Source organism: Camellia sinensis, chromosome 5, assembly GCF_055761805.1.
Source record: "Camellia sinensis isolate YWXY chromosome 5, ASM5576180v1, whole genome shotgun sequence".
NCBI classification, from domain to species: Eukaryota; Viridiplantae; Streptophyta; class Magnoliopsida; order Ericales; family Theaceae; genus Camellia; species Camellia sinensis.
The window spans coordinates 11,310,937-11,318,059 of record NC_138965.1 but is presented as its reverse complement, the minus strand read 5'-3'; positions in this window follow the sequence as shown (position 1 = coordinate 11,318,059).

The following is a 7,123-nucleotide window of genomic DNA, read 5'->3' as shown; positions in this document are numbered from 1 at the left end:
ACGGACACGTGGCCTTAGGCAAACGAGTCAAGGTTTCCTAAGTTTTCCCAAAATAAAACATTTAGGTGGTGACTTTGTATCTGGCAAAACAGTCCATGTTTGGTACTTCTTTCAAAAAAATCTATTTTCTCAAAATGATTTGCCGGATTTGGACTCTTTGGTTCAGATTAAGAACCATGACAATTTGAGAGTCCTGAACTGTAGTGAGCCCAATATCAAACGAAACGGGGGACTCGTTCCTCCCGGGGCATTCAGGGACGTCTACACCAGCTTCCTTTTCTTCCTATAACTTCCGTCCCTTTGAATCTACTACCATTGGCCCATCTTAGTTGAAAGCTTTTCTGAGTGATAGGTTCTACTCTTCAACCCAACATAAGGACATATGGGCCTCTATTCTGATCCCTAGAGAGTTATTCATTGGGACTATGAACCCCAGAGCTTACAAGTGCATTGTTGAGCCCTATTGTCCTGCTCAATTTGCTAGGCAATTTGGCCTCTCACAAGGGTTCTCAATGCCTCTCTGCAGCCAGACCAATTTAAGTCTTACCAGTAGGGACTTAAAGGTTCGAAGATCCAGATTAGAAGAAGCAACTTCGAAATTTATCCAGGACTTGATTGAGATTGAGTTTGAGTATTTCCCTTTCATTCCTCAAAGTAACCTATTGAAAAGGTGCCAAAACTCGTGGGTGACCAATATGGAGGTATACTTGACCATTCCTCCCCAGGACCTATTAATGGTATTGGATATACCTCAACCCAAATCAAAAGAGGCTGGAATTGTTACTTCTTCCACTGTTCCTGCTACCACAGTTCTTGCACCTGTCATTACAAAGCCTATTCTTGCTGCCTCAACTACTCCTAGAGTTACTCGAGCTGCCTCGAAGAAAGGTATGTACCCTTGTTTCTTTTCTCTTCTTCTTCTTTATAATGCTTTTAGCCTTACCTCTAATTCTTCTTTTGGTGAAAGTGGTGCGGGTGCCTCACCGGGAGATTCTCCCCAAAAAGCCCAAGCTTTAGATCTTCTCAGGAGCAAATAGCAACAAAAGAAAATAAAGCTTTACTTGATCCTGAAGAAGAAGCACTTGGGGTTCAGGCAGTAGAAGAAGAAAAGGTAGAATAAGAACAAGAAACGCCCTTGAAAAGAAGAAAGAAGATGACTGTCTTTCTTGCTGATTTCACTGGGGATCCTATCCACGAAGCATCTGGTAAAGTAGTGCAAGCAGAGCATTCTAAAGAGCTTATTGTATTCCAAAGGGCTGAGAAGAGGAAGCAACAGTAAATGCTCAGGGATAAAGCTGCCGCTGTTGATGCACTCCAGAAAGAGGTTGCAAGAAAACAACAAGCTACTGGACACTAAACTCTTCCCAATCATAGCCATTACCTCTGAAACCAGTAAACTCCTTCGTATTTCTATTCTTTTTTTTTTCTCAAATTCTCAATACTGAGGTTTGACATTGTTTTGTATTTCTTCTTTTACAGCAACAACTACTTTACCTATTCTTACAATAAGGACTCCGTCAATTTCAGTCGAAGTTGAACAACCTCAAGATGTGAAGCCTATTCAAATAATTCTCCCATTTTCTGGCCCTATATTTTCCATACCTTTCTTGAGGCCAAGTATCCCTGCTCCTCTTTCTTTTGGCTTAATTTCATACCTCCCTCATTTGTCTTTTGATTTTACTCAATTTGATTCTCTTTCGAGCCTTGCTTCTCCTCCCCCTCTAAGGGAATTCCAGCTGACACTTCGTCTTTGATGGTAGCTGATTCCTGTAGAGAAGGTACTGGCAGCTCTCCAACTCATGGTCCATTATCTTTACCTAGCTCCAGTCCTTCTTCTCTTGACCAGCTAGTAGCAAAAACTATAGAGATTGTTAAGGATACTCCATCTTCTTCTCTGATTCCTATGCAGTCATTTCTTCCTTCTACCAGAGCTCTTTCTGCACCTTCCATGTCAATGGATGAGGTGGATATTTTTTAGGCTGGATTAGCCAATCTTTTTGACATACCTTCCACCTCTCCACTAACTAGCAATGAGACTGAGCCATTAGTTCTAGCTGACTCTCTGCTAGAAATTTTTTAGAGCTCTTCCTCCAGTGGTAAGACTTTCTTGCCTTCGACAGACTTAGACAGCTATCTGGAGCTACTGGCATCTTTTTTGAGGATTTCTTTCGAAGCCTTACAAAGGCCTATAATTAAAGATGGCTTCCTCCAGTGTTGCAAGGTTGTTGAGCAATCCGGTATGGCAGTCTTAAGTTATTTATCTCAGGCAGCAGCCACCATAGATTTTTACATCAACATTTGCCATGGTGCCAAGGCTGCGGGGGAGAAATTGGTGAGGGATCAGAGCTTTGTTTCCAAAGTACATACTGAGGTGTCAGAATTGAAGGAATAGCATTCCTCTGTCTCCCAATTTCGAGCTCAACTATTGGAGAAGAAGGCTCAACTTGAGGAAGAATTATCAGCAGTTAACCAAGCTTTGGATCAGACTACTACCAAACTGCAAATCACTAATCAAGAGCTAGCTGATCAAAAGCAAGAGATGACTACAGCCATTCAATTGTTTCCATCCCTCAAGAATAGAGCATCTATTGTAAAAGAATAATTTAAACATTGTACTGACTTTTGGGCCAATCTATGGCTACATGCATTTGACTATTTATGAAATAAATTCTTATTTATCATTGAAGTGTTCTCATGTTCTTTTATTTATCACTTATTCTATTCCTTGTGTTTTCCACACGGTTGGATAATAAGGCTTCAAATATCTGCCATTAATCTTTTTGGGATGTACATATCCATTCAAATTTCTCAAATGGTATGCTCCAAAAAACAGAACTCTATTAACTTGATATGGTCCTTCCCAATTAGGTGACCATTTGCCAAACTTATGGCTTTTAATCCCTATTGAGAGTATTGTCTTCCATACCAAATCACCTTCATCAAAGCCAATGTGCTTGACTTTCTTATTATAGTTTTTGGTTGCTTTCTTCTTTTGGAAAAGAATGTTGTTTAATGCCAGAATCCTAGCTTCATCTATACTTTCTAATTCCAAGCACATACTCTGATGGTATTGCTCAAGATCTAACTGGTCTTGGCCTCTCACCCTTAAGAACTTAACATTAATTTTCACATGTAGCACTGCATCATGCCCATATACTAAGACATAAGGAGTGATTCATGTGCTTGACCTTGGAGAAGTCTTATAAGCCCACAATACATCTAACAATAAGTTATGCTAATCCCTAGGATTGTCTTCTACAGCTTTCTGTATTCCTTTTTTCAAAGACTTATTGGATGACTCAACTTGACCATTGGCTTGTGCATAATAGGGGGTGGAATTAACAAGGCTAATTCCAAACTCTACCACAAAAGACTTTACCATTTTCCCATCAAATACAATCTCATTATCAACAGTTATAGTCTGTGGGATACCAAATCTATGGATTAATTCCTTAATGAATCCAATGACTTCAATCTGGTCTACAGCCTTGTATGGCGTAGCTTCGACCCACTTAGTGAAGTAATCAGTGGCCACTAAGATGAAACAATGATGTTTCGAAGAGGGTGGGTGTATTTTCCCCATCATATCCATGGCCCATCCTCTAAATGGCCACGGCTTCACAACTGCATGCAGGTCAGTTATGGGCACGTGCCTTATTGTGCCATGCTTTTGGCATGCCTGGCAACCTCTTGCATATTTTATGCAGTCTTTAAGGATAGTTGGCCAATAGTAGGAATGCCTTCGAAGTAGTCATCTCATCTTCACACCAGACTGATGAGCACCACAGATGCATTCATGAACCTCAGCCATAGTTGTCAATGCTTCCTTTGGGCCTAAACATTCCAACAATAACCCATCTTCCTCCCTTTTGTAGAGAGCATTACCATACATTATGTATTGCATAGACTGCAATTTAATTTTTCTACTAGCTTTTGGAGATGGGCCAGCCAGATACTGCATTATTGGATGCCTCCAATCTTGTTATTGTAAGTCATTATGATTGACTTCCAGGACCACATTCCTTTTATTCAATGGTGGCATTATTTTCTGATATGTTGTTTGGCTTATGTTCCCTTGGGTATTATCCCTTCTCTTGAAATTCGAAACTTTCTGAGCCACATCATTAGCTTTATTATTCAAGAATCTTAGGACATAAGTTACATTTGTTATCTAAAATTGAGAAAGCAGATGTAATGCAACAACATAGTATGGGAACATGCTTATACTTTGACATTTGAAAATCCCTTCCACCTGGTTAACCACCAATTGGGAATCCCCAAATATGTCAACTACATGAGCCTGTAATCAAATAAGTATTTCCAATCCCATTATTAAGGCTTCATATTCAGCTTGATTATTGAAACAAGCAATTTCATCTACTTTGAAACCATGTGTGGTTTTTACTCCTGTGGTGACTTAATTACTATACCAATTCCAGTTAAACCATTGGATTTTGATCCATCGAACCACATTTTCCATGGTTCAACACTAGCCATACCAAGTTTAATTATTTCTTGGCTTTCTGTTTGAGATGGATGGTCTGCCAAAAAATTAGCTAAAACTTGTCCTTTTACTGTCTTTTGGGGAATATATTCTAAATGAAATTCTGATAAAGCTAATATCCATTTGTCAATTCTTCTCCTCAACATAGGTCTAGATAACATATACTTAACCAAATCTGTGGTTGTAATTACCAAGACAGTTGTAGGTAAAAGATAGTATCTTAATTTCATTGCAGCGAAATACAATGCAAGGCACAACTTTTCTATAGCTGAGTATTTACATTCACAAGAATTTAAAAACCTACTAAGGTAATAAAGAGCTTGCTCCTTTCCTTCTTCATTGTCTTGGGCTAAGAAAACTCCGAATGAATCCTCTGCTGCAGTTATGTACAACTTCAAGGGCTTATCACCCTTTGGTGGCATCAGCACTGGAGGGTTGGCCAAGTAGGCTTTGATTCCTTCGAAAACAGTTTGATGCTCTGCTGTCCACACAAACTCCTCTTCATCCTTCAGCCTCAACAAGGAAAAAAAAACTTTAGTTTTCCCTACAGTATTAGAAATGAATCTTCGAAGAAAATTAACATGTCCAAGGAATTTTTGTAATTTTTCTTACTTGATGGAGGTCTAGCTTCAATGATAGCTTTGGCTTTATTCTGATCAATCTGTATTTCCTTATTGTGTACTACATAGCCCAAGAAGTTTCCAGCTGATACGCCAAAAGCACATTTGAGAGGATTAAGTTTCAACTTAAGCCTTCTCATTCTTTCGAAAGCTGCCTCCAAGTGAAACAAATGTTTTTTCATGGATTGGGACTTTACTATAACATCATCAATATAACATTCTAAATATCCTCCAATGAGGTCATGAAAAATAGTGTTCATAGCCCTTTGACACGTAGCCCCAGCATTCTTCAAACCAAATGGCATTTTAACCCATTTGAAGGTGCCAATATTCCCAGGACATCTGAATGCTCTCTTGTGGATATCCTCCTCTGCAATACAGATTTGGTTATAACCAGAATGCCCATCCATCATTGATAAAACTTGATACCCTGCTGAACTGTCTACTAACAAATCCACTATAGGCATAGGATACTCATCTTTTGGGATTGCTACAGGCACAATATTGGAGAGCCATTCAACATACCTGGTTGTCCTAATAAAACCTGCCTTGAGGAGTCTAAGAATTTCCTTCTTAACTTTCTGAGTCACTTCTGGACTCATTCTTCTTGATTTTTTCTTGTATGGCTTAAAATTAGGCCTCATAGGGAGCCTATGTTCCACTAATGATCTATCCAATCTTGGTAGTTCGTTATAAGACCATGCAAAACAATCTTTATATCTCTTTAAGACCACCAACAACTGGTCCCTGTCAAGAGCATTCAAACAAGCACTTACATAGGTGGGCTACTGTACGGAACCTTCCCCTAAGTCCACTTAACCTCCAAGGGATCTTGTATCTGAGAACTTACTGATGCTCCTTCTTTGATTCCTTCTGACTTCGAAACAATCTCCTTACTTTGTTCTGCTCCCAGTTTCTTTGGTTCAACATCCTTACCCTCCTCCTCATAAACAAAGTCTGTCCACAAGACATCCTCCTCCTGTATCTCTTGGACTTTTATTTCAATATCCAAAGCACAGTATTTATCCAAGGCCAAACATCTGACCTGTTGTTGTTCCTACTTCCAACCAATTATTATGGCTTCTTTCTCTAGTTCTTGCACTTTCTGGACTATTGACTGTATGTCCAATGCTGAAAACTTAGGGGTTGTTTGGGATGTCCTAAATAAGTACACTTTTTGACTTTTTGGACTAAAAAGTTGAGGAAAAAAATATAGTTGTTTGGGTTAACTTTTTGACTTTTTATGGAAAAATGTGTATTAAAAAATTGTATAAATTAGTGTGCAGGGAAAAATTAGGATTGAGAGTTGTGTAGCCGTAATTTTTGACTTTTGGTGAATAGTGATAACTTTTTAACTTTTTGAGTAACTTTTTGGCTTTTTGACTCTTTGGCAATTTGCCAAACTTGGCCTTAATTAAAGACAGAGATTTGGCCTTCTGGGTTCCATCTATTTGCCTACAACCAGCATCATTGTCATCTTTAATGACAAACTCTTCATCAGCACTTTCCTGGACTAAGTGCTTCAGGTGTGCTAATTCCTCCTCAGCCGTCACTTCGGCTGATCCATCAGGCTTTCTCAGTATACTGAGTGGTGCTACTCCTTCAGTATACAAATTGGCTTCTGCAAAATCTGCACAAGTTATGAAGGGTTGGGGATCTGTATTGATCTCCTCTGTCTCTCTGTTGCACAAAGCCATCATGATTTTCTGATGTAAAGAGGAAGGCACACATTTGTTGGTGTGAATCTAATCCCTTCCAAGTAAAGCATTATACTTAGCATTGCTGTCGATAACGAAGAATGCAGTCATGCAGTCCCTGGTTTCCACACTCAGGTTGATGGGCAAAATACCTTAGGCCATCTGTTTATCTCCAGCGAAACCAAAAATAGCTGTACTGGTTGGGATTAGTCTGGGATTCTTTTTTCCTAGTTTCTTCAACGAAGATTTTAGAAGCAGATTTACTACTGCCCCCTTATCCACCAGCACCCGATTCATCTGTA